We start from the raw sequence: 27,477 nt of genomic DNA, 5'->3' as shown, positions 1-27,477 counted from the left end.
TTATACTAGACGGAAAGTTGAAAAACTTTTAAAAGTTGTAGTTAAATTAAAAGTAAGAAAGTAAAAAAAAACTATACCCAAAACACACATTTTCAAAAAATCAGGGCTAATTGGGGGCTAAAAGGACTGTAGCCCCCCAAAAAAAAAAGAATTTTTGATATTACAAAAAAATTATTTAATATTTGAAATGTTTTTTCAAAAAATTAAATTTTTGTTAACAGTTGTAGATTTTTTTATTTTTTGAGAATAGTCATAGATTTTGAAATTTAGTTTTTGCATTTTTTTCCTAAAAAATTTAATTTTTTAGAATGACTGGATTGTTGTAATTTAGTTCCCAAAAATTGAAAATACTTGAAAAAAGTTTTATGAATAGATGTGCATTTTTGAATTTAATTTTTACATTTTTTTCCCAAAAATTTTAAACTTTTTGTGAAAAACTGTGGATTTTGGTAATTTTCTTCCAAAAAAATTTAAATAACTTGAATTTTTTTTCCAAAAAATTCATTTTTTTGTAAATAACTATGGATTTTTTAAGTTTTTTTCCAAAAAATTAATATTTGAATTTTTTGAACAGCTGTTGATCTTTGAAAAAAAAAGTTATATATAATTCTTGAATTTTTTTTTCCAAAAATTTTCAAACCCCCCAAAAAAAAAAAAAAAAAAATATATATATATATATATAATCCTGCGGACATCCCTGTTTATACACCACTACCAGTCTTCTCCTCCATACGACGATTAATATTTACATAACTCAATTAATTAATCATTCACAATGTATGTAAGTTCTAAATGTTCCTTCTACCCACATAATATAAAAAATAATCAAATCAGAGGAGGCATGACGGAAATAAATTATACAAAAATTTGCATAGTTATCACCATTAATTAATCACCAAGTAGTCCTGTTACATGTGGGTTTTAAATTTGGAATGAATGTCTGGAAAAGTTATTATTTGTTAAAGAGGGGACAGAATTATTTGTCTATGGAGCTTGAAAATAGGATGCATGAAATCAAGTCATCATTTATGAATGTCTACCATATATGAGGGATGCTCATAGTCCAAGAATAAAAAATGATTCTTTGTAATCTTCATTCTATTATCTGATTAAAATAATTTATTTATTTTAAGAGACTATGTACTACCAGAGTCTTAGATTTGATTAATATATTTTTAAGCATTGACAAATTTGGTAATCGTAGGATACTTCATGCAATTGAGTTAGAAATGTGTTAAGTATGTTTTAGATTTCTATAAGTTGTAATATGTATGAAATAGTTTCAATGAAAATAAAGATATATTATCCAATAGCTATTACATTAAGCCCCACGTCTCAACCTGACTAAATAAATCCAGATTAAATCAACACTTTGGTTACATAAAAAAATGTCGCTTTGAGCCAGAATTAGCTCTTTTCCAAAGTCTAAAAAAAATTTATTTTTCAGAAACCTACATAATGAAATAGATTTTTAAACATATTTATTTAATACGGTTTTGCCTATTATTGATTGTTATAATATATATTTTAATAAGCAAGTGGATCTTTGCGGAATCTTCGTATCAATACGGTTTTGCGAGTCGGGTTTCCTTAGAGATTATCAACTCATGAGCACTTATATCAGATAACGAGGATTGTCACAACCAGTCTGAAAGCGAACTTTAAAAAGACATCTCAGAAGTCAGGAGTAAATGATAGTCAGTATACTTATAATATATAAAAATATTCAAACCTCAATGACTTATCACACTTACATTATTTACTTTCCAATTAAATTAAAGCCAATTATTATGTCTGCAAGATGATTTCTTAATCTCATTTTGGCTAACACGCAAATACTTTTGAGAACCTGGACATGAGCTTTGCTGTCTTTCAAAAATCTATCCGTCTATTGCCTAGTTTTATTATAGGTATATTATTAAATGTATTAAAAATATGTTATTACATAGTTATACGTTCGTGTTTCCTTGTTGAAGATTAAAATAAACTATTAGAATGGAACGAATAATATATTTTTAACTTAATTTCAATCGGTTTAGTCCATAATTGCTCAAAAAAGAATGATAATTGTACAAATTAAAACTTTTCGAAGGGATTTTCAGTACATATTACTTTGATTATATTAAATTAAAAAATAATAGTATGTTTTAAAAAGTGAAAGTTAATTTTTTTAGTTTCAACTTGAACAGGATTTTTTATTTTCTACAACTGCTATCAAAAATTAAAGAAAATGTAATTAAATTTTTCTCCAAATTTTTAGTGAAAAATCTATAGTGTTTCACATAAAAAAAAGTTTTGCTAAAAAAAATCCATACTTACTTAAAAAAAAATAATTTTTTTAAGAAAAAATATCAAAAATTAAATTTCAAATATCTATATTTATTCTCAAAAAATTGAAATATTTAATTTCTGTAGAAAAAAGAGAAAAAATTAAATTTTTGTAGAAAAATGTGAAAAAATTAATTTTTTGGAAACAAATTTGAAAATTAAATTTTTTGATTTTTGTTTGAAAAATTTATATTTATACACAAAAAATTAAATTTTTTTTAAAAGAGTTCAAAAATTCATAACTATTCACAAAAAAATTTGAAATATTAAATTTTTTGCTCAGCTGATAATTTTGCCAAATGACCTTTTTTTGAAAGAAAATAAATTTTTACCCCTATTTTAGCTTAAAAAATTTCCATCCCGACCAAAAAATGTAAAGCAAAAAGCCATAACTCTAGCCCACCCCTGCGGACGCCCTTGTCCTGCCCAAATCCCCTGGTATAAGCGGAATGGGATTTGGGTTATTTACCTTCCTCTCACAGCTGCTTGAAGCTGATCTTATAAAATGAGGCGACAGCATTGCTTTTCTCCTTCCAAAAATTATTCAAATTGGTAGGATTACTACATTCATTTTTATTTTTACATAGTGACAGTTAATTTTTTATACACCAAAAGCTCTGCTACACTTGTGGTATATATTGAATATCCCTTACCAAACCTATCTATATCTCTCAGTATGATTATGATCATAATAATATGTACACTTAAATATAAAAATCGACATAAATAGTACATTTAGCTGTACTTTTATGAAATAATCACGTATTTTCCATAAATAATAAAAGAGTAGAAATTGAATAGAGAAACTCCTTTCCCCTTAAATATATACTTTGTATATAATATATATTATAGATAAGTACGCTGTATATCCATCTACTACTTAGGTATATCTAGGTATGTAGTTTAATAATATTATACATTTTTGGAGCAAGCCAAAATGATGATGTATTCGAATATAATCCAATGTTTTCTCCTTTGCTCTATTGAGCGTTTTCATGTTACGTCAGGATTGCCGGTGATGATGACCATATTAGGGAAGACAAAAAAAAACTTAGTTTTTTAAAGAATATAATCATTCTTTTAATTATTAATGTTAGACAAATTACTGTGTATTTTGATCTCAAAAGGAGAAATTAACAAATAAATCTAAACAAATCTACGTCAATCAAAAATTGCAGTGGGGAACACTCATTTTGTACAAAGGAATTCAAACCAAAAAAGGAATTTATTTTTGAGTGAAGAATCACAAACGGATCTTAGTTTTTCTTTAAGTCATCTTAATTCTGAAATATTCGGGACTATTATCGTTCAGAGTCATTTTTTACCATTAAAACAATCCCTTAAAAGTAGGACGACTAATAATGCATATGCAAAAGTGTTTTGATTGATTCCGAATCATGTTCTGAGCTCGATATATTTCCATTTTTAGGCGTAAAAATGATGATAAATGACATTCTTCTTTAGAGCCTTGTAACTTGTTCATAATACTTGCTGATGAGGAATACCATATCTTACATTACAGAAAGATATTCAATGTATAATTTAAAAAAAGATCTATTTAAAAAATATATATCTCCAAGAATTTTTCTTCCAATTTGTATTTTTTTAAGTGATCCCATTTTTAAATATTAAAATACTCATCGTGAAAGGATCGATTTATTCTTTCGATCCTGGTATCTCATTCCCAAGGAAGGAGTCCACTTTGTTCCCTTATAAGGTCTTGTAGTTTTCTTAGGATTAATTCTCTACCAGTCGTCCCTTGTGGAATTTGGAATCCGAATTCAAACATCTCTTAAGATGGGTGATCAAGTTAGAAGTATCTACCTTCCATTGCCTCGATCTTCCTTTTACGAGACAGGACGTCATGAAATAGGCATAAAAATTGAAAAAAATATGATGATAATATTGACTATTTTCTAGTACACCCCAATATAAAATGGAATCACTGCAAAATGGAACAAGAATCCTTGGAGATGCATAGTTTTTAAATGGATTTTTTTCGAAATTGTACATTTAATATTTTTCTATAATATAAGCCATGATATTCCTCATCAATAAGCATTATGATCAAGTTACGAGGGTCTAAAGAAGAGTCTCTCTTTTCATCATTTCCTGCCTAAAAATATAAATATATAAAGTTCAGAACAAGATACAGAATCAATAAAAACACTTTAAAATCATTAAAAACACTTTCATATGTCTTCAATTCATTTGTACAAAATTTTCCTTCCTAATTGTTCCCCGGTGTTATCTCTTACGTTTAACTTTAATATTTATACATACCTCAGATAAGAGATCGCTAAAATATGATCTAAATATGTGGGAGATTTTTGTTACGTTAGTAATCTGAACAGTGTTTTTTTTATTATTTTCCAAAGCTGTTATCAATATCCTTTCACCAAGCGCACGTTTGTGTACTCATGAATAACGTAGGTTAATCCTGAGGATTTGTTGGGAGTCATAAGTAGAAGCACGGTCATGAGTAGTGTTGCTTGGGTCCTTTATTTGGACAAAAGACCGCGGTCCAGTCCAGTCCCACTTGACAGTCCTTAAAGAAAGTAAAAGCAATATCTTGTGACATCATTAAGGTTTTTTTCCTTTTTTTAATTATTTCATCATTTAATATAATATACTATTAACTAAGTCAAAATATTATAATTTCGTTTTATATTGCATTATTTTGAAAATAGGAATATTTTTGCAAAATATGTGCAATGCTCTTAATACATATCTCATATATCTTATTTGACTCCATGAACCATCGACATTTTGAAGTTCCAGTTGCAAGGATTCACAGCCATACTCACCGCGCCGGTCTTAAGGGGTGATATTAAGGACCGATAGGAACAGAGGATGAAGTAGATCAGGTGTCGCCGAATGAAGGGAAATTGACAGTCAGCAGAGGATAGAAAAATCAAAGGAAGGCTTTCTCGAGGATCAGAAGGTCAGAGAAGTAGAAAAAGAGAGATCACAAAATAAAAATGAAATAGCAGAATCCAAAAAAAAAAAGAAGATGTCAAAGTATAAAATTTTCTCTTTAAAGGCGTTTTTAAATATTTCAAAGCACACATCAAGGGGTGTAACAGTATTTGTCAGAAATTGTTCAACTGCAAACTACATTTTTAACGATGAAGAAGGAAATATTTTAACAGTTGATGTAACCTTTTCAGGCACAATATACATACAAGATTTTAGGCGCATATATTCCATCTGAGTGGAAAAAAATTAAGACAACGTTAGTAAAGTATAAATGTAATCCCAAGAAGGAGAGGGTCATAAGAGGCGGCGGCAACTCCAATGAGGCAGAAAAGTCAAAACAAGACTTCACATCAGAATCTGGATTCCCGAACATTTCAGAATTAAATGTATGGAAAAAAGAAAACAATTTAACGGATATTGCAGATGTAACAAAAACTATAGACATACCTTTGTCAGAGACTATCGGGGGAAAACACCAAAAAACAGGATAGATCACATTCACCTATCCGACATGGTCATGCCAGACCAATTTAATCTAACAAGGCTAAGTTCAAACGGGTTATTGGATCCTTTTGTTATCGAAGCAGTTATTCAAAGGAGTATAAAAAATGAAACGAATTAAATGAAAAGTGACTCGGAATTGTTGAGGTTGAGGAGGCAATCCACAATGCAATTGATGACATTCAGGAAGTTGTAAATTCTGGAATGACTGTGAAAGAAGCATTAAGTCGTTTTTACAAGACTGCTAAAAATATCATATTTGCGGGAAGACTGGCGCGAAGAAGAGAAGAGACCGAGATAAAAGTTTAAAAGAATTATTAAAAGAAAAAGAAGACTGAATATTAGACCGGGTTTTATTTTCAACTTTTTTCGAATTTCGATTACAGACAGGGTAGAAAAATTGCCTTGGGGTATGAGAATAAGGTGTACAAAGTTTCCTCGCTCTAAGAATTAATCACAGTTGGCAAATTTTGTTCAAAGTTTTAGAAAAAATTATAGTTTTCCCTTATTTTGGCTATATTTTTTGATAAACGCATGTATCATATTTTTTTAAAGATACAATTGTTAGATGTTAGTACAGTCTAAATATAGTATTTACTAAACTTTTTCTTAAAATGATAGTTTATTCTGGAAAAAGGGAAAATGCATAACAATTTTTTGATGACTCCCATATAACGCGCTCCTGTTTTAATGCATTTCAATGAATAATTTAAATAGTAATACAATAACAGATGACAAATGATTTATTTATTATTCTTAAATTTATTCTTATAAACTTTTAAACAAAAACAATAAAAACACATACATAGAAAGTTAGTATTACATATTTTTCAAAATTTATGTTGAGCCTTAGTTTCAAATACAGGCATTTTTTTTTTCTTAATACTAAAGCTGCTTTTACAAATCATTTATATTATTAACTCCATAAACGCTCTCCGATGATTTTGTAACTAATTATATCTTACGCTCTATCACCGGGGTGTGGCATGGTGTATCCAAAAAGTTTTCTTATTTTCCTTTTGATATCATTGTTTCTTATATATATTTGTCTGTCAAGTCCATCGTCATTAACAGTTCTCTAACATTTTCTTCCCAATCTATCATTTCATGATAATATTTCGCATGAAATTGAATAGTTAGAATTCTCAATTTTCCAACTGTTTCTCAAATATTACTTTTCCTTGCTTCCAATATGCAATGCCACCCAACTTCACGGATTTGGCTTCTGTCATGGGTTATCATTGATATCAAAATGTTTTCAGGATGACAAAAGTGACCATTTCCTTGTAGAATTGGCTTTACATTTTTTTGGGTGTGAGGACACCTTAGTCGTTTTATTGACTCAAATAGTTTTTTGGATCCGTTTATAACAGATGGGTTACTTTTTATTTTGAACCACATCGGAACACATCGGATTTCTGGTTTTTAGATGGACTTTTTGTAGAAACAGAAAGCCTTAAAATGTTATTGACAGTAGTAATCCATCTAGAATGTGACATTCTCTCGGGATTTCTATTAGACTTTGAGTTGCTAAAAGTACCTGTAGATACTGCTTCGCAAAAATGTAATAGGTATTTGGAAATATTAGGGAAATTAATAAAAAGCTGGAATGGATGGGTTTGTATTGTACAATTTGTAACTTGTCTAAGCTGTTTCCCTATTTCTCCACTTAAACCTGTAGATCCTGAAGTTTAACCATCCAAAGTTGTGACAAAGTGCCTTGACGGAAGCTCATTTTGATGTTAAAGGCAAATCACTCATTAAAGAGGCCTTTCAATACTTATTTCCAAGCAAGAAATAATTCGATTTTTGAACACAGTGTTGGTCACAGTTCCATCACACCTGACTTCCTGTAAGTCTTTAATATTGACATCTTCATTTTCTAGAAAGCTAAGGATGGAAGAACTAATATTTAATACAGATCCAGATACAGGAATAATATGTCCTAGATAGCCTGCTCCAGGTTCTTTTACAATCGTTATGTATTCCTCTGTGATTACTTTCAATATTTTAGTATTAGTACCATCAATCGAAGTTAATGTTTTATCCTTCCGTCCGTCAAAATAGATTGCTCCTATAGTTTTATGTAAATTTGAGTTCATGTGAGCTTCACGATTTTTTAATCTTTGTCTATAGACCTTTTGACGATCAATCACGTCTATTTTGTTTTGATGATCAATTATTTCAAAATCATGAAGTACTGCATTATCAACCATAGCCGTAGCATGATTAGAAATTCCAGCTCGGTCACAAATTTCACTGAAGTGTGGTAGTTGTTTAGTTAAATTATTATTAATATAATTCCTTACATATCTGTTTGGCAAACTTTCTTCATAATGAGACGTGCCTGTACTTGTACAACTCGAGGTTTCAGAAGACTCATACATAAGATGAGTTGGCTCAATGTTCTTTTCAACTAAATTATATATATTATATAAAAAAGTAAGATGCCGAGATGAGAGATGCATGTATTGGAGGGAAAAAAGTGGCAAACCTGTTTTATGCAGCTGATGGAACTAACAGTCATTCTAAGTGGTTGCAACATTGACTTCCAAGCGTCTAGGATGGGAGAAGTGTTAGAAATATTCGGAGATCTGGTTTAAGGGTGAATGCATCTAACTCTCAGACGTTTACGAATAAGACAACAATTCTTCTAAATCTATGTTCTTTTTGGAAGAAGCAACACTCCTGGGGAATTCCATCTCCATCAAAAATGAGAATGTAAAAAAACCTACGGAAGATAGATAACATTATTAGCAAATATTTTGATGAATTTTAAAACATTGACTCATCTTTGTTGAGAGAATAAACTGTTGGAATAAGGTGGTAATTCCAAGAGTAAACCACATCCTGAGATGTGCACCATTTGATGAGAGATTGTGTCAGACTTGGAGGAAGAAAGGAATTGATTTCGTTCGACTCTCAGAAACGGTTGGGACGAGCTGTTTATTCACTACCAAGATCTGTGGAGGCTTGAGAATGCTTGATTTAAATGTTAGTGGCATCTCCTTTTATTATCTTGGAGGAGGAGGGGTACACATATAGGGTTCCCGTGGAAGAGGGCGGTACTAGAAGCTGAAGGTAAAAAGAATCCATATTGTTTAAAGTGGTCACCGATGAGAGAAATGAATGGCGTTCCGATTAAATCGCCAAGAGCATACTAGCTAGGTTATGGCCCCCAATCGAAAGAAATGAGTTGATTACCATATTTCTACCTGAAAAAGTAAAAAATAATTTGGTGTTGGTCACAATGGAAGACGCGTTATATGCAAGAGGGGTTCATTCTCTTGGTGATACTAAAGAATCTACTCCGCAATACTCATTCAATCCAAAAAGGAACAAAGACGGGCCCCCCTTCAAAGACTATCAGGGACATCATCTCTTGGCAAGATCACACAGACAAATTTAAAGAGGCTGCGAGGGAAACGGAAAGAGTAAGCGTGTTTGGGATCCTATCCTCACACCTGAGCAAATATACTTGAAATATTGTATGCCGTCTCGTGTCTTTATCACATAGGATCTCTTCAAGGACGAGCGGGCAATCTGTCACGAATGTAATGAACCCAATATCGTATAATTTGAGGGACTGCAACTCCTTAAAGTATATAATACAAGAAATTAGCCACGGAGTGGAGTCCAAATTGGGTCGGAAGCCATCGAACAATGAAATCTTGAATATTTTTGGGAGACGTAGGAATCTCGAGTGAGGGACATCGAAGGTTGTTATTTAATTACAGTTTTTATTGTCAGTAGTGCAATACCATAATGTGTATCCTTCGAGGAGTTCTGCTCTGACTGCTCCGAAAGAGTTTATGTTGACAAAGTTGACCGAGAGGATGGGAATAAAAGAGACTATCTTTACCGGTGTGAAGGCTTGGTTACTAGGATTGATTTACCAAGTGTCGAATTAAAAAACAAGATCATCTCATCTCCCCTTCTTCGTTCTTTTCTCTTACGAGAACGAAGTTCTTTAGACAAAATGTTGTATCCAAATTAAGTTTTATTTTTTTAATAGTGCATACTTGCTCGAAGTAGAGTTGGAGAAGAGTTTGGGATGAGTTTTGATTTCCTTCTTCTAATAGGTGAGCGTAGCTAAAGTGAAAAAACATCATGACAGCCAATCAGCTCTTCTCCCAAACCGTCTTCAAATGGGCAGGTTCACCATTTTATTTTTCGTTCTCTTTTATTTTTAAAAGACGACATTATACAACTCTATTTTAGATCCTAATAACATGTATTTAAAATATGTTTTTACATTGTTATACAATCTTATTTACATAGTAAAGCCAATAAATTAACAATTATAATGGAAATTATGAGATATTTTTCTCTAATTATCGGCCGACTATTCTCGTCTTTAATCGATCTAAGGAAAAAAAAACTAATTTTACAAATCTAGCAATTTCATAAGGATTTGATTGAAGTAATATCACTGTTAATCATTGGCATCAAGAAGTATTCAATCCAGATGAAAAGGTTTTTTTAAATAAATTAAAGACATTTGATAATTGTATCCATTTTATGAAGTAAAAACATCAACTAAGTGTCCCCAAAAGGATATAGGTTACAATTTATCACGTCAATTAAAACCCTCTGTTCCCTAACCTCACTCCAACCCTTCTATCTATCTCTCTCGCAGCTTCCGAGTCCCATAAATGTGTTATTTTTTTATTGCATTATTTTAGATATGAACATCTACTTACTATTAAGATTTGATTAAAAATGCCTCAAGGCAACTCTATATATATACAGTGTACAGACACGCATATAGAACATTTATAGGTCGAAGCATATATACACATATATGTATAAATCCGAAAACAATAAAAATGTATTGAAAAGCTTCCGCAATTACGCGGAAAACTGTTTAAATTATATATCTCTACATTGAAGGGTTGTTTAGCCTCAAAATATGGGACTTAAAGTCTTGTCTCGTATACCCTCACATCTTTTAAAACAACCCTCTACAATGCATCATTTTCATTAAGGTATTAAAGATAAGCAACTGAGTCAGTTTGCCCATTGAATTAGTTTAGTAACGAATATCCTTAAAATTCATTAAGATTTTGCAATTCTTCTTAATATAGGTCTAATTAAGGTCTACATTAGGCTTATTAAAATTATAGATGATTGATAATGATGTTGAAAGTTGAAAGATTAACAGAAAAAATCTTTGAACGGCTTTCATTCAGACGTTGAGTTCTTTGCTCCTTTTTTTATTGTTCCTACAAAAACTTATTTTACCCCAGAACCAATGCTAAAAGCAAGTGAAAAAAATTTAAACTATCTGATCATTTTGGTGCATAAACTTTATTGGCTACAAGAATACTATTTGTTCTCTAGAGGCGCTAAGGGAATCATGAATTACTCATAGAACTCTAGATATCTGGAATAAAGACGGGATTTTTCTTTTTCCCAAATGAGTCATTTTTTTCTTATATTATATCAGAGTAAAATAAGGCCTGCATATGTTGTGTTTAACATTTTTAAAATATACAACAACAAATTTCTGCAAAAATAGTTCTTCCAATCATTTTTTTTAATTTCAAATTTTAATCCTTACAATTATTTTTCACAAAAAATGTAATTTCTAAAATTTTAAACTAATTAATTACCACGGATATATTTATTCCTAAAAAATTAAAAACTCTAATCTAATGTAAATAAAAATCAAGCAACAAGAACTTAAAGTGTATAAAAAATGTATAAGAAGAAGAATCTATGACTCAAGTAGGGTAAAAAAAGGAACTTCGATAAACTTCCATGTATCTAGAATTCCATGAATTCTATTCTATAGCTAACTAAATAATCTCCGTCAATTCACAACGTGAATTATGTGACCAATTACATACGTCACGAGGAAAAATGATAAAATCAAGTCATACCTCAATAGATACATCTTTTGAGGATGATTGTTTGTTTTTTTTTCCATAGGAAAATAAGTTTGGACAAAATTCATTATGGATGACGGTTTTATTTTAAAAAAATGAAAGAACGAACGGGTGTACAAAAAGAAATTCTTGATTGAGTGCCTACACGGAATTTGTCATAAATGAACGGATGGATGGAAAAAGGTGAGCGGTACATAGTTTTAGGTGTATAATATATGTATACCGATGCCATGTACAAGTTGTAACTTCTCTTTAAGAAAATTGAACGGCTCTGAAATTTTAAAATTATTTCTAAGGGATGTCAGCCTTATTATGATGTCATTCCATAGGGCTATCAAGTTTTTAAGTAAGATATCAATAATGAAGAATAATAGGTCATAGGCCACGGTGTTACCAGACTAACATCAAAATATATAGTGATTTATACTATGGGCAACTGTCGGTGTTTCTACTTTTTTTTCTTTAATCAGTGTTTTCACTTTTGGTAGTTTCGAATCGGGAAAATTTTTCTCATTATCCGCCTTTTTATGTTTTAAATTATGGGTTCGAACTTTACCTTTAGTTTTTACGGTTGATTCTCAGCTATACAAAAGAAGAAGACTTGAATAAATGTTAGAGTCACCATTGATAGAAAGAATGGAATGTTTCAACCGTAAAGACTAAAGGTAAACTTCGAACTTATTATAAAAAAATTGAGTATGTTTTGCAGCAAAATTTCCAAGACATCAAGTAATTTTTTATCAATTGCTCTATTTTAACATAAGTTGATTGACTATTTTGAGGAAAAATATTACTTTTTAATACAAATTATGAAATCTACAACTTCAAAAGTAATTTGCAACTCTTAATCGTTGTTGATCTATTTTCTTAAACTTTATATTTCTTCATCTTTTTGACCAAAATTAATATATTTAGACTGAGTCATAACAACATTTCGAGAAAAAAATCAATTTTATGAACCAATCTATATATATACTACTACCGCATGATGATGTACTTCATTTAAGTCAACCCTAAAGGCACGGTAATACCAGAACACTGATCTACATAAGTAAATGAGTACATACATTACGTATTTACAATGAGAGAAAAAAACTTTCCAATCAGTTGTTATCCGTTCTTTTCATCAGCACTTTCAAAGGAGGGAAGGCATGAAAAGTAATCTTTCAAACTAATTATCCCTTCCTTATGAATTTTCTTTTTACATTTGTTATATACAAGTTGCAATTTATGCCAGCCTATGGAGCATGACCGAACTAATATATATATTATCCGCAAGGTGTCGTGACAGTATTCCATTTAGTAATAAACAAATACGTGAACAACCACCCCCTTTGACGTTCACCTCTATAAAATTGAAAGAGAAATTAAAAAGAGAAACCTCTGTCATAAACTTAGAACACAAATTTCGATATTTTTATCCGTTATCCGAACCACCAACTCCGCCTTGGGAGTATGCCAATTCCTTGGTTTCTTTCAATATCTTATTCACGGTTTATTCCTTACTCCAGATTCTAACTCCAGTTAAGGATTTATGGAGTCTCTCTGAGTCCAAGGGACTCAAACTAATTCCTAACTTTATTCCTTCCCAAAGCAGAGTTGGTAGTACGGATAACAGAGAAGAATCTCGATATTTGTGCTCCCAGCTTATGAGGGAGGTTTCTCTTTCCAATTCATTTTTCTATTACAAACAAATAACGGAGGGGTGGGGGAGATTGATATATGATTGTCCAACAGATGGTTGTAAAGCTAATATCGAGTAAACAAAGTTCGTGCCCTATTGCTTATTATCATTCTTGTAGTTTTACTATTTTGCCGAAACACTCTGACGCCTTTATTACATGCCAATATAATTAAACAGCGATCATACCCTGTTGTACAAGTTAGAATTTGTATATCCCATTCCATAATTATAAACTATACAGTAAATAATGATACCCTCTGTTTTGACCTCAATAAACCATGCCCTTTGGTATGAAGAGAAATGGATAAACGTCTACCTATCCTTACAGAGTGAAAAATCGTTAGATAATTAACGCAATACTTATATCAGGTTTAAAATACTGAGCAGAATTGGTTATTATTCTGTCCATCTGGAGTGACGAAAGTGAACGAATTTGCTAAAATATACTACCATATATAATGGACTCTTATAAGGACAAAATTACTTGTTGGAAAAAATTACATGGCTCGAATGAAACAAAAGTTGACAACATACACGACCAGCTAAGGCGTGCATAACACTGATTTTAACAAACAAAGTCTGCAGAATTATATATATATATTTTATTTTTTTGGGGGTGGGGGAGGATCTTGGTTTTTGGGGGGAAAAAGTCTAAAATTCAAAAATCCATAGGTATTTACAAAAAAATAAATATAAATCGAAAAAAATTCAGAAATCTATAGCTATTCCAAAAAACTTTCTAAAGCCCTCAGTTGTTACCAAAAAAATTTCAAAAATCCATAGCTTTTCACAGAAAATTTAATTTCTTGGAAAAAAAATTCAAAAATCCACAGCTATTCACAAAAGATTAAATTTCTTGAAAAAAAAAAATCAAAAATCCATAGCTATTCACACAAAACAAAAAAATCTGAAAGGATAAATTTTTTTATCTGCTGCAAAATTTGCCAGAATGACCTTTTTTTTAAAAAAAATAAAAATTTGAAAAACAAATTTTTGCAACCCTTATTTTCGAGGAAAATAGGGGGGCTACAGTCCCATCCCCTGCAGACGCCCCTGCCTTAGCCATTCATCTAAGTCCTCTAATTTGTTAACCTCGACATCCAAGTACACCCTTTTCCTTAACTTTAATGAAAATGTGTTTTTGTTCCTATAAATCTTTGTTCTTTATGTCTTTGTTAAGATGGCCGACGTCAACAATACTAACGTCACATGAAAAGGCTCTATAGAGCAACAACAAATCAGGGATAGAAAGGGTACAGTCAATAATACGATTAAGAAGAAAAGAAGCCCTTGTTTACATGTATTTATAATACCTCAATCCCCTCCTCCATTAAATGACGTCATATACATATAATTTAAAAAGGCTTTCATGGCTATTTGTACCATATATGTATATATATATATAAGAAATGTATATATTCATTTACAAAATATTGAGGAGGATGAGAGGGGAGAAGTATGTACGTAAGGAATGATTCATTGAACTAACCCCGGGGAATGCCAAGATGACGTCAATGAAGTGTGTTTTCTTCTCTTATTTTATACCCATTTGCGTTCTAATTTAATATAACGTAGGCACATTATTTAATAAGGGAGGAAGATATAGTAAGAGGCACATAATTTTTTCTATAGGGTTAGAACTTGTATACGAGGAGTTCTAACTTGTACAAGTAAATTGTGACCAAAAAATGAGGTGATTAGTAGTGTTGGGTTTTCGGTCTGAATATCCCAGACTGGTCTGATACATTATGATATTTAGTGGAGCGAACTAATTTGATTCTTTAAAGAGAAAAATGGTGTATATTTTCTTCTTCTCATGGCTGATTGCACCTAATCTAATAACACGTCATTACGGCTAAGTTGCTCTCCACTTCAGCATTCTTCAAATTGTCGTATTGACCACGTTCATTTTACGTTTATTTTACACATTTCTGAGCTTAGTTGTCATGACATTTTGTTAGATCAGCTGCAAGAAGTCGTGAGAGGAAGATTCAACTTATAAAATAGCAAGGACAATTACAGAGATGATCTTATCTAGTGCATAACACATTATTTTATTAAACAAAATCATCTGAAAATAGTGTTTGGCATAACTTTTATTCCATATGTGAGCTCTTAGCTTTATTAATTGCCTCAATACGAGACTTTAATACCGTGCAGACCTAGCCATACTCGGGCATGCTCCCCTCCTTTTTGATGGAATCCTGGAAGCACAGAGTGGGGTTTGTGTTTATTTCTCCCCTCTCGCAGCTGCTTGGAGGAGATATAATAAAACGTCATGACAGATAAGTTGCTCTCCTCTCAAACATTTTTCAAATTGTCCGTAGTATTAGGCTTCGTTCTAAAAATCCTAGACCAGTCAAATGCGTTATGATTTTGAGTGATTTCCTTCACAAATCTTTCACAATTTTGAGAGAGGTTTTCATACCATAACTCTTTTTAATAAAATCAAATTTTGATGAATATTGTTATTTTATATTCATTATTTGTCAAAAAACGTTGCCTTTCCGGTAATTTGACAAAAATATTTTAGTAAAGTAGATTTAATTATAATTAATAGTAGTATATATAAATGATACATTTACTTTGATATAATTTCAAAATATTTTATCTACACTAATTATATTTTAAATGTAGACTATAATAATTACAATTATTTAATTTTCTTACGTCCTTATATAATGTTGTTTCGATAGTGTAGTCAATAAATTAACAATTACATATCCATGGATAAGATTATTTTTATCTAATTACTCTACTTTTCTCGTTTAAATTCACCAACATGAATTTAATCGTAAGCATTTAGCCGTTCCAATTTTTTTAGTTTTCTAAATATTTGATTTAATTAAAATATCAATGTCTTTCTTTGTTAACAAGTTGTATTCAATGCAGATGCTTAGTATTTTTTCTTATTCAAAGCCATTTGATGACGCTTCTACTATACATCTTGAAAGAATGCCAATTTATTTAATAGAAATATCATTTTTTGAGTCCCCAACATGGCCTCTTCATCAGTTATAATACCATTTGTAGCGTAAGTGAAAACGTTTTATTGAATATTTACATAATATGTCGCAAGATGAGAGTAGAAAAGTTTAACAAACATTATACAAATGTGGGTTTGTAAATGATAAGCATTTTATAGTGTGCAAGCTTTTTGGTTGTTGGCAACCCGAAAAGAGTTTTTATTTTTATTTTCTAAAGCTGTTAGTATTATTTTTTTAAATTCTTGCGAAGATAACATCCAAATATAAATTATATTGGATCACTTTAAGTGTTGTAATTATTTACTTATATTATACATTATATGACGTAGGATTATGGTTTCTAAAGTGGGTGCTCGCGACACCTGTTGGGACAAATAACTTATATTATTTACCTCTGGGTTGAACTTTATAAGAATGATATGGAATCTCTTTGATTAAAATGTACTCCAAATTTTATGTTCATCTTTCAATGAGAGGTGTTGGGTTTGCATATTGTCAAGTAACATATTTCAAGAGTAGAGCCCAAGAAAGTTTGGGAACCACTGAATTACACCTTTTACTTTTTATAGATTTTCAATTCTTTGTCCTAAAGAAAATGGGACATTTTATTAATTAATCCATGCACAGCCGGATGTACCGAATCCGGTACATTAATTGTATGTCATTGAATGGTTACAAAAGTTGTCTAATGGACCCAATAAAATAGTTCATTTTTATTTATCCTTTGTAGAGCTCACAAATTTCACTTGAAGTGGTCAAAATTAATTGTCACAATGAAAGAGTAAGAATTTGACAGATTTTTATTTGAAGGGCCTTATCAGGGCCTATACAAGTTTCTTCAATCAAGGAAAGGATGTAAACTATATCCACAATTATTTGATATCTTAACTACTCACACAAATTTGTATAAAAAAGCATATAACTGTGTCAAATATATGTCATAAAAATATTGGGCTACAATTTAGATATAATGCAAATAAATAAATTTGGTTTTTTCTACTTTTCTTTATTTTATTCAAGTTTTTTATTTATTTTGACCCACTCTAACGTTCGTTGTACGCATAAAAATTTCCAAAAAAATTTGTAAATTTCTTTATATAATCCTGGTGTACCGAAGTTAGAAACTGAAGGATATAAAATAATTTCATTCCTTACTATTATTATTCAATCCTAAATAAACAAATAAAAAAAAACTTTCCCACAAAATAAAATAATTCATGTAGTAAAGAGTATAATGGCCTGTCAACACAAAAGTAAGCTAGAATGATGGTTCTTAAAAATGAGTGTGGATTACATTTGTATTCTTGGACGAATTTTCGTCAATTGCTGTCAACAAACCATTATTATTATTATCCCTTTGGGGGACTCAAAAAGGTTCATGACACCAAAACTGCTTTCGTTCCAAAATAGTGTTGTGTTTCGGTCTGAAAATCCAAATAAATGAAACCGGAAAAAAACGGTCCACGGTCTGAGACCCCGGTCTGGACCGAAATAACGGTCCAAATCGGTATATAAAAAAATCACTTAAGACCGAAACGAAACAAAAATCGGTGCAGGACCTAGTCTCTCAACACTATTCCAGGCCTTCTACAAATTGTCAGAGTTACCATGTGTTAAAGTTCGTTTTCTTTTTTTATTTACACATTAAAAATTCTTACGATTTACAACTCGTGTCCCACTACGTTCCTTCCCCTATAATTGATTTGCATTTAAGTTTTAATGGGCGTTTAAAATCATTTGCTGTTGTTGTGATTTTGCCTTTTTTGAGTGACTGATCATATTATAATAACAATCAAACAGCGAGTACCTAAGGGTAATACAAATATTAAAAAGAAAAAAATGAAAAGTATGTATTATTGAAACATTATATTAAAGGTAATTATAGGCGTAATTGCAATTCTATAACCATACATACACTAGGTATATAAGTACCTGCTAGTGTTGAGACTCGGTCATAGACCGATTGTGCTATTCGGTTTGACCTTAAAGGATTTTTTTTCTTGACGGATTTGGACCTAGTTTTCAAATGGCGGATATACTTTTTGGTCTCAATCCTTAGAAGAAATGTTTTTCCTTTATCCAGTAAATGATTTATACACATATGAAGGGATGGGCAAAATGTAGGGGAAACTAACAGTTTTTAGAATAGAAAAGGAAAAATGGTTCATAAATGTGCTATTTTTTTCCTTTTCCTTCATTCTTTAATAGATGAACGTGAAACTACATTATCAAAAATGCATTATCTCGTCATCTATATTAATAAAAACAAAGTTTTTATGTATGTATCTATGTTGAAAGTATGTTGTTTAAAGTGACAATACTTGATCAAAGGAATAATAATAATACAATCGAGCATGTGCGTTAGTTATATCGAAAGAAAAAGAAGAATATTTGGTTGGAATTGTATAAAAACGGAATGTAAAAAGGTATGAAGTATTGGAGGCGTAAAAGAGAAAAAAAAGGAAGTACTTTACATATAATGTAAAAAAAAATGAATGTGACTTTAATTGGGGCTTAGCAACGATCCAAAGTTTTCACTGACACATTAAATCATTTTTTTTCTTCAAGCCTTTATTATTGTTCTTTTATTCTTGAGGAGATAAACTCTTAAGTATTGAGTAACTACGTGTGAGAGTGCTCATGAAAAAAAAAAATAATACTGTGTTGCAGGGTTATCATTTATATTTTTAAAGCAAAATGTATCTGTTCATCGACGCCTAAAAACTCCAGGGAATGCGTTTATTACATCTAATATATATTTAAGTATAATTTAAAAGTATTTTTCCGACACTGATGCTATTTTAAACGTAGAAGGTTCCCCTCTCTATAGCATTAATACATTTTCTCTCACAAAATCATATAAAAGGGAGTTGATGTTAAAATAAGTCTTAATTTAGTAGTATCATAGGTCTCGATCCTGCACTCTCCTCTTACTCTACAAAATGGCCATTCCTAATAATATGAAACTCATTAAACTTTTATGAGGTCATTCCACTTATATTTACAATTTGGAGACAGACATGATGCCATCCCCATCAACAATTCACAGAGCTCTTAAATTTTGAACTAGGCTGTGCATTACATTTGTAAGTCAAAGTATTTTAGGATGTCACGCAAAAAAAATAAAAAAATGACATCATAAGCCTCAGATCGTAGGTTAAAGTTAGTGGTACGCTATTGTTTTTATAATACAAATATAAGTTGTTGTTTTTTTATTTTCATTTGAAGAGTGTTCTCAACGTTTATGAATTCCTTTTCTTCAAGAAATAGCCAAATACTACGTATAGGGTATGACCAAACTAAATAAATATGTTCTACGCAAGATGGTGTGGCATTCTACTGCCTATTATATAAAATACTTGCATAAAAAAATGGGGTATTCAGAAAATAATTTTCATAATAGATATGTATTATTTTGTCGCAAGAGAGCGCCACTCTCTGTGCCTTTGTTTGTACACTAATATACGCCATTACTGAAACTTTTTGTTATTGATTAGAGATCCCAATCTGTGTCGTAAAATACATTTATATGATAACGTCTCAATGAATAGTTGAGATATAAAAATGACTAATGGACGCATAATATAAATGCATGAGATATGTGGCCTGATAATTTGCGTGAGTCTCAAGATAACTTGATGATACTTCAAAGCCCTGAATTGATCTATAAAATTTATTTAGACCGAATTCTACATGAGTCCAATTCAGACCAAAGAAGTTTTGTGAGACTTAACTTCATGATTGGACCAGATGGGTTTGGTCCATCAAAAATTATAATGGTCTCAGACCGGTCTAGAGTTGTCCAGACTCAAACCCAACACGAATATTTAATATGTATTGCATATATATTCTACATTCTTGATGAGGAGTTTTATGTAGGCTTGAAGAGGCCTCTTGTATTACTGATGGGTGGGTTGTTTTATTATTTTTTTTAAAGTGACTGTTTGTCCATTTTGGATAAGGGAATTTGTTAATTGAGTTTTCACTCCGAGTTTTTAAAATAGAATCATTTTAACTCCTCCACCTACTCGAATAATTCATTTCCATGAGCAAATTCATGACATAGTACTTGTGCATATCAAAGTATTATAATTCATATCATTACTTAAATACCTATTACCTAGATAATATAAGACTCTTAAGCATATCCATATAATATGTAAATAAGTTAGGGATTTATATCCTTTAAAATGCTGACGAATATTGAGATTAATATCCCGAGAAATGGTTAATATTAAGTTGCAATTAAATAGTTTGTTTTTTTAGATCTATGAATCTCTGTTGTGCTTTTTATACAGGTTGTAATTCCTAAGATACCTAGAGACATAGTATATTAGAGACACGGTTTTCATAAATAAATGAAAAGATTAAAAGCATGTATGAGAAGGATTTTATAATATATATATATATATCTAGATCGCCCACTTGGTGATGAAAATCGGATGTTTGATTTTTTTTAGCAAGAATGTTTTTTTTGTTTTTTTTGAGTTGCAAAATGAAAAATGAATTTTCTTCTCCTAGGATGTTGTCATTCCTTTAAAATTCCTTATCTACTACAAATTCTTGCTTCTGACATTGTATATTTCATTCTCCCTTGTCAGAACTACTTGTAACTTATCTAAAGAAAAATCATGACAGCTAAGCTTATCTCTTTCGATACATTCTTCAAATTTCCAGGGTTACCATGTTGATTTTTGGGGTTTTGAACATGGCCAAAACTCTCCTGACTAGCATCGCCATCGGACACTCAATGAAGGGATAAAAATGAATTAAATTTATCTTCCTTGCCGTGCCTGGTAGAAAAAAGGATAACTGATATAACTTGCCTCTAAGTGGATCGATAAATCCTACGCTATAGACCAAGTGGGGAAATGAAAAACACTTTATCAACATTTTTCTATAGTATGTAAGGGTCATAGATTTTGAAGTTGCCAACTAGAACAAAACTCACACGCTAAAAATGCTTCGGACTTACAACCCTGGTTTTAACTTGCTATGTGAATATTGGCTAAAGTACGGTGAGTTTAATAACCACGCCAGAGAATATATCATAAAAAATATGCTGACTTTGGGATACGACATATTTGATGAGATAGATAACTATTACTATTTTTTAATCTAAATTATCAAACGCTGTTTTCCTAATTATTTCATTCTGTAGAAAGGATATCTAAGTATGAAGTCTAACTATGAGTGTATGTTTTCATTAAAGACGAAGATTATACAGGGGTGTCCGCAAGGGGAGGGCTGTAGCCCCACTAGACCTCTTAAAATTTTAACTTTTTTTTTTAAACCTTTTAATATTTGACTTTTTTCCGTTCTCCAAGGTCAATGGAAACTAAATATAACTGTCATTTGGATTTTGGACCACAACTACTCCTGCCGCATGGGCCTTGAAAATTTATTGTCGGTGGCTCTAAAAACAAGGCAAAAAAAAAAAAGGTAATTGTTTGTATTCTGTTGATTATAGCTTCGCAATGGCTTATCTTATAGTATTTATATGGGTATCAAATCAAAGCCAATAAACTGTGATTCAATTTGTATAAATATGTTATTAATTCTTTATTTGTGCCAATGGGTAAATTTTACCCAAGATATTAAAATATGCTTGTTTTCATATTTCCCCCCGTCTTTTTAGGTATTCTCCTCAGTTATTATTATTTTGACGTATATATATACAAAAATAGGATACCGATAATAAAATAAAATAAATAAATTTTATCAATTTTTTTTCAAAAAAATTAATTGTCTCTGAATAGCAATGGATTTTTGAAATTTTTCTCCAAAAAATTGAATATTTTGTATTTGCAATTGAATTAAAATTAATTTTTGGAGAAAAAAAATTCTAAAATTAGAACTTTTTTTTTCCAAAAAATTTCAGTTTTTTCTAAACAGCTTTAGCTTTTGAAATTTTTGAGGATAGCTAGAGATTTTAGAAATTTTTTTCTGAAAAATTTAATAATTGAATTTTTTTTCTAAAAAATTTTATATTTGAACTTTAATTTTATAAATTTTTTCCCGAAAAATTCATTGTCTCTGAACAGCTCCAGATTTTTGAATTTTTTTTTCCAAAAGTTTTAATTTTTGAGAATACCTAAGGATTTTTCAAAAAAAAATCTATTTTTTTCCCAAAAATTGTAATTGTTTAAAAAAAATATTTTTTAAATTCCAAAAACCAAGCCACATTCAGGATTTGTTAAAAAGTATAACTGTATGTCCTTATTGGACTAAAAGTATAATTGAGCATTGACGTAGGGGTAATTAATACCCATTTCCTTCCAAGGTACGCGGTGAGGCGTATGTTCATTTTCATCATCTCACAGCTCCTCGTATTTAATATAATGAAATGTCTTAACAGCTAAACTGGTCTACTCCCAAACATTCTTCAAATCGTCAGGGTTACCATGCAAATTTTCGATTTCTTGTTTTTACATACCCAAAATGGTTAAGATTTACATCTCTAACTATATTGCTCTATGTTTGCTGATACGTTAAAATTTTCAAAATAGGGAGGAATCATTAATAAGAGCATTCATTTACTTTTTTTTTTTAAATTACGCTCACCGTAATTTAGCCAATATTTACATCCTTAGTTAGTAAATCCATCTAGAACTCAGAGTAGAATTGCAAATTCTTATAATATTAATTAGACGTCATGTACGAGGGTGATGTGAAAAGTTTCCAACTTGAACGTGAAGATGGCCGCACCCATAAATAAAAGCTAGTAACTTATATCTAGCATCTGTTTACAGTTACTCACCAAACTTTTTGCCATTTTGGACTCAAAGTCGATTCAGAGAGCCAATGTAAGTGTTTCTTTGAAAATTGATAAAATCGAGTATCGAGATGTAATTAAATAGTTGTTTTTTAAAATGTAACCTCTTAAATAGATTGAAAAAATAGCAGAAAGTCTTGTTGTGTTATAATTTTACACGTCTAAGTCAATCCATCTCGGAGTATTTGAGGCAAAAACAAAAAGTGTCTTGTATAATGTTTTTTTGCAGAGAAAAACACCGAGTACTATTTGAACGGTTTGCAGAGATGGGAGCATCGCTGCATGAAGTGTGTATTGTTACAAGGAGACTATGTTGAAGAATAAAATAAAAATCAGAACGAATGTCTTGAACCTTTGATAGGTCGGAAACTTTTCAGACCACCCTTAAACAGTGTACAATGTACATAGTATTTGGTTGGTGCAAAGGGAAGAAGAAGAAAAGAAGTTACCAGGAAGGAAAAGTGAAATTTAACATCATGTTTTTTCTTTAACAATAAACACATAATAGCAAACAGTCAGCCAATAATGTATTTATGTATATTGTATGTCAAATACATTGGCCACAGATATGCACTGTATGCATATCTGTGGCCAATGTATATCCATACATCTGGTGTAAAAATTACAATTTTGTGCATTTGCACAAGTTGCAATCAGAAAATATAATGAGGTATTATAAATTAAGATTTTACATTATGTTTGTAATGGAATCGATAATGAACACGTCGTTTGCAGTGTTAAGGTGTCCTTCATGATTGATTTTTTTCTTGGTCGGTTGTAGATTATTTAGGTACATTAGATAAGTTTCTAACTCGAAATCAAAGACTGGGAAAGTTGAAATACAATTATCACAACATTTTAACAATAAGGAAATAACTTTGTGACACGACAAAGACAATATATTATTAAAGTAGAAGGAGAGAGATCTCGACTTTTTTGGGATCATTAACACTTTGGAGGATCATAAAAGTAGATGGAAGGTCTCTTTAAGTGGAAGAGCCCGTTAGTTTGTCTCCAATGGAGCTTTGTTCAAAAATAAATAAAAAATAGTACAATATTTCAAAATGTAACAGAAATAAAACTCAATAAGGAATAAAAATGTAGTCATGACTCATATTAATGAAATTTTGCAGGAGTGCTGCATGTAGCATCGAGCGTGCCGTCATGTTAAAAAAGGAAAGTGAGTATTTGTAGTATAGAACAAGGTTAATAGAAATACAAGGTTATATTTCTAGTAATAGTAATAGTGACGACATAGACTATGATAGGTTATGTGTTTTGTTAAAATCTGCCTGTCTTACCCAGTAGTTGGTACCATACATCAAATTGAAAATTCTAGCAAGCCCATTATATGATGGTTTAACCTTATATTTCTATTAACCTTGCTATAGAGTTGTACAAGAACATTATGTAAAAATGAATGAAATCTTGTAGGCGTTCAGATGAATTCCTTTTTTATGAACAATTATTAATGTAATGACTCTTTTTAACAACGGGCGTGCATCCCTAAAAATCATATTAAAAAGGAAAATAAAAAGGAAGTACTTTATATAAAATAATCAATGCAGCTAAAACTCAGCCAGACAGTGCTCTTGAAACTAAAGTACTCCTTCGCTTATCACGTCATATAAAAATTATCAAACAGTTATCATTATTAATTCACTCCTGAGGAAAGAACATCTTAGTATCGATGAACTACGTGTGATTGTGCTCATAGAGGGTTGTCCACGGAGCGTGGGCTAGAGAGGCTGGTACCTTCCCCCTCCAAATTTAGGAAATTTTGTTATTTACCATAAAATCTAATATTTTATTTTTGATATCAAAAAATTTAAGATTTGAATTTTGATTTAATTTTTTAATTTTCTATTCCCAAAATTTAATTGTGCAATTTTTTTTTTAAAACATTTAAATTTTGTTTATTGCTTTTCTTAAAGAAATTTAATATTAGAAATTTTCGTGAAGATAGCCTAAGTGCGCTATGTTCATCTTTTGACTTGCGTAATTGTTAATAATGGGATATCTGTATAGAAAAATAATATTATTATTCTTCTTGTGTTCTACAATAACCCTATCCCCAATAAATTTCAGATCCAGGGAGTACGAATGATTGAACATAATTTAGACTTCCCCTTTGAACAGTCAATCCCAACCTGGAAGTCAGGATCCCAACAGGGTCACCTGATAATTTGAATGGGGTAGGAGTGTATGGGCTGAAGGGGTTGTAGCGCCAAATTAATCAATTTTGCTTTTTACTGGTTATTTTTTTCGTCATTCGTTCAAATTAAGGAGTAGAGCGACAAATTTAATATTGATTTTTTTCCCATAAAGTTAAATTTTTGTAAATAACTATGAGTTTTAAAAAAATTTGCAAAAATTTTAAATATTTGAAATTTTTTTAGCAAAAAATTTAATTTTCTGTAAATAGCTATGGATTTTTGAAAAAATTGTGAAAACCCAAAATTAATAGAAATTAAAGTTTTTGAATTTTTTTCAAAAAATTCCAAAAATCAAGGCCCCCCCCCCAAAAAAAAAAATATATATATATATATATAATCCTACAGTCGCCCTTTGGAGTCCCCTTAAGCCTTTTTGTATTCTGTATTCTCCTGTTAGAATATCAATATTATCTAATTATAATAGTCAACTAAATTAAAATTTAAGATTACTCGTGATTCCGTGACATGAATATCCGTAAAGAATGGGCTGGAGGTGGATCGCAATGATGGAATTTTATAAAAATTATAGCTCTGGAAGAAAAAGAAATATTTAAAAAATGGGCTATCAATATTTTTGTAGGATTTATGTTCTTAAAGAAAGATCATTTCATCAAATTATGCAACAGAGCAAACTGTCGATTTTTTTTTTTTTTAATAATTCAGGCATGCCCTGAGACAATTTTTAAAATATTGATTTACTTTCATAGTCGAAGCAGGAATGGAAAAATCTGCATCAATTTGTATTTAGCAACGAAATTTCAAAGATAATAGACATTGTACTTATAAATGTTCAGATATTTGGACGTCAATTTTAGATATAGCCCTTTACTAATTAGCTTTAAAAATGCATTGAAGAATATCAAACCAAATAATTTTGTTTTTTTGGGGGTAACTGCAACTTGGCAAATGTTATTAAGAGGTCACAACACCAGAAAGATTTATAACCACTGGTTTAGAATCTTAGAACATTAAATGAGAGCATCAAGTAATAATTGATGACTAAAATGACGTATATCTTTGAGATGCAGTATAATTTTAAACTCAAATTTTAGCTCTAACATTCGTAAGGGTTATCCCTTGACCCTTTCAATAAAGTTGAGGCTACCTCCAAAAAGTTTTTGCAAGTGCTAAAAGTGTTAAAGTATCATTTTTATAAGAATGATAAATATATATTAATAAATTCGTTGTTTTTTTTCGACGACCTCTTTTAATAATTAATTATAATTACTAATCTATTGAACTTGATCCTTCTTACAAGCCTTTCCTTGAGATGTTGATATGTAATATAATAAATTAAACAATTAATTATAATCCAAATCGTTAATTTATCATAAATGCAATTTATCTGCAGCGCATTTATTCATAATTGTTGTTATGAGCAAAAATATATCAAGAATGATTTACAACTTACATAGATGTTGGAATGTTTTGCTTTGTGAACTAACAGTAGAAATTATATTCATATGCAAACACAATGCTTGCATACAAAATATGTATGTATGTAATAAATGCATGAGTCCTGGCGTCTGTTAAGTATAAAAGAGGGGACGGATGAAAACCGGGTAGGGTTATTGAATGAAATATACATTAATAAAGCAGAATTTGGATGTCCCTTAATTGGATTGATTGTCTGAGCTGGACTCATTTTTTTACAAGAAACGTATGTACCTAGAGTCAGCACGTCCTATTAACAAAGCCAAAAAAGCCAATAAGATTCTCGTTTATCTTATGTATATATATTTTTAAAAGTCTGTTTTTGGAGTTATCACGCATGGAAACCAAAATAGTCAAGCAGATCAGTCTGAAATTTAGCAAGTAGACGTATGAAATATCCAAGCATGTTCCTATAATATTTTTGGGGGCCTTTGAGATCATTAAGAGGCTGTTTTTGACCGAAATACATCCTCATTTTCCTTCTCTCTTTATATATCTCTCAGCCTCTTCCCTTCTGTTTCTTTCTACATACCTCTCTCTCTCTCTCTTTTATTCTGCCTTCATTTTTTGTTTCTATTTCCCATTATTCAGCCCTGCAACGAAGGTATCCTCTGCTAGTAAAATATAAAATAATGAATTTGACTTTAGATGACGAGCCTGTGTAGCCCACTGCGTTATATTA

General features: G+C 30.7%; 1 long non-coding RNA gene across 1 annotated transcript; it reads right to left on the bottom strand.

The window, feature by feature from the left end:
- Window positions 1-6,646: 6,646 nt before the first annotated feature.
- LOC139906231 (uncharacterized) lies at window positions 6,647-25,897 on the bottom strand. The gene is made up of 3 exons (XR_011781596.1): window positions 25,812-25,897; window positions 8,303-9,023; window positions 6,647-8,224 (listed from the first exon to the last, which is right to left on the bottom strand). It is a non-coding gene; the product is annotated as an uncharacterized lncRNA (long non-coding RNA).
- Between the last annotated feature and the right edge of the window lie 1,580 nt (window positions 25,898-27,477).

The sequence above is a fragment of the Lepeophtheirus salmonis genome, chromosome 8, assembly GCF_016086655.4.
Source record: "Lepeophtheirus salmonis chromosome 8, UVic_Lsal_1.4, whole genome shotgun sequence".
Taxonomy (NCBI): Eukaryota; Metazoa; Arthropoda; class Copepoda; order Siphonostomatoida; family Caligidae; genus Lepeophtheirus; species Lepeophtheirus salmonis.
This window is presented reverse-complemented; position numbering and strand designations above follow the sequence as displayed.